The sequence below is a fragment of the Lucilia sericata genome, unplaced genomic scaffold (genome assembly GCF_015586225.1).
Source record: "Lucilia sericata isolate MDLA Ls3-8-SP2 unplaced genomic scaffold, ASM1558622v1 Contig000649F_arrow, whole genome shotgun sequence".
Classification (NCBI taxonomy): domain Eukaryota; kingdom Metazoa; phylum Arthropoda; class Insecta; order Diptera; family Calliphoridae; genus Lucilia; species Lucilia sericata.
This window is the reverse complement of record NW_023994655.1, coordinates 32,628-34,273: the sequence shown is the minus strand read 5'-3', so window position 1 is coordinate 34,273 and position 1,646 is coordinate 32,628.

Here is a 1,646-nt window from a genome sequence, read left to right as displayed (position 1 = left end):
TAGAAAAGTTGGAAATTTACGTGATTTAATCCAGAAACCTTGTTGCGAATCGTCCAAGGTTCCTGCATTAAAGCTATATGTATCTTAACTGTGTTAATTTTAGTTAGTGGTAGCTTCGTCGCTTTTAGGATTTGACTCCTTAACGTTATCACTAGTTGCTACGGATGCTGTGTCCTTTTCAAGGCTTGTTGTAACAGCCCTTCCAATCGGCACCTTCCCAATCTTGAATATGACGTCTTTAGAGGCGAAGTAAGCCCTACCTCTATTCTTGTCAAGACTAGCAATAGATTTCTGGTCGATACCTATTACAAATAAAGTTCCCTCAGGTTCTTCTTTCCTGTAAAAGACGTCCCATTTTTCCACGGCCAGCTCAGCATTTTGACCACCAAAAATTTTCAGTCTACGTTCATTAGCCAGTTTACTGCCCCATCCTTTTATGTAGAAAGTGGACTTTAAGAGCACCGGAAGCTCGCTGTTATTTGTCAGTCCCAACTTAGCGCCGTCCCAGGGAGGAGGGATACTTTCCACCAAGTTCTTTAGGGTGCTAACACATTGGTGAGATGCCAACCTCATCAACATCACGCCCATGCTGAACTCGCAGCTCACGCTCTCTATTGGTTGTTTGCCCTTTGAAGAGATTGTATGGTCCTCTATCTTATTGTTCACCAGATCTTCTACCTTATTTTGTTGGTCTATTGGAATTTTGCCTGTCGGATTACCGGCATCGTAAACTGCATAGCAGAGATCGTCCCGGTGTCTTCTTCTGGCAATTTTGGCGTAAGATGGCGGCTCCTTTCCTTTTCCACTGTCTAGCCTCACTTTCCTCGCTTTTCGGGGCTTCTTTTGAGATACGCGTACCTTCGAGGATGATTTCGCCGACGTGATCGTCTTCGGAATATCTATCTTGGCGTTGTCACCCTTACTCTCAGGATTCTGACTTGAGGTTCCTTTGAGTGAAGTATGGCTTGCCTTCGACTGTGTATTAGAAGACGGGGAGCTCTTATTTTTATTCTCAGTTGTCAACTCTTCGGGAGACCTGATCCTCTTTGCCTCAGATCTTTTGAGAGAGTTCGATTTTTCCTTTGGAGTGTCGTTGGATTGACTAACTATGATTTCCTGAAGCATCTTTTTCAGCTTCGTCCTCTGTGCTCCAGATAGTCTTTTCTTAGTAATAGGTAGTTTAGCTATGCTATCACTCACCTGTTTCACCATTTGCCCTACTTCATCCTTTTTGGGATTTGCTATAATGGTGTTGTTATTATCTTCTGAGGATTCAGAGTCGGAACCCTCACCTATATTTAAAGGCTGAGGTAGCTTAGAGCTCTCTCCGAGTACATCCTTCTCTTTCACCCCTATGTTTTTGCTAATTTCATGCTGTACACTTGACGCATTTTCTGCCACGGAGGCCAAGGTACCCACCTCCGTAGTAGTATTTTGCTCACGATTGCAGGATGACGACGACACGTGACTCGCGAGTGGATCAACACTTGCCGCCGGTACTGGGTTAGTTAGGCCCTGCACAGTAACTTTTATCTTTTTATTTTTATTTTCCATATTTGTTTTTTTTCAGTTTTTTGGTCCGCAGGGAATATAATATTCCCAGGTTGTGGACAATCTGCCCTCCCTCAGCTTAAGTGAATTTAAAG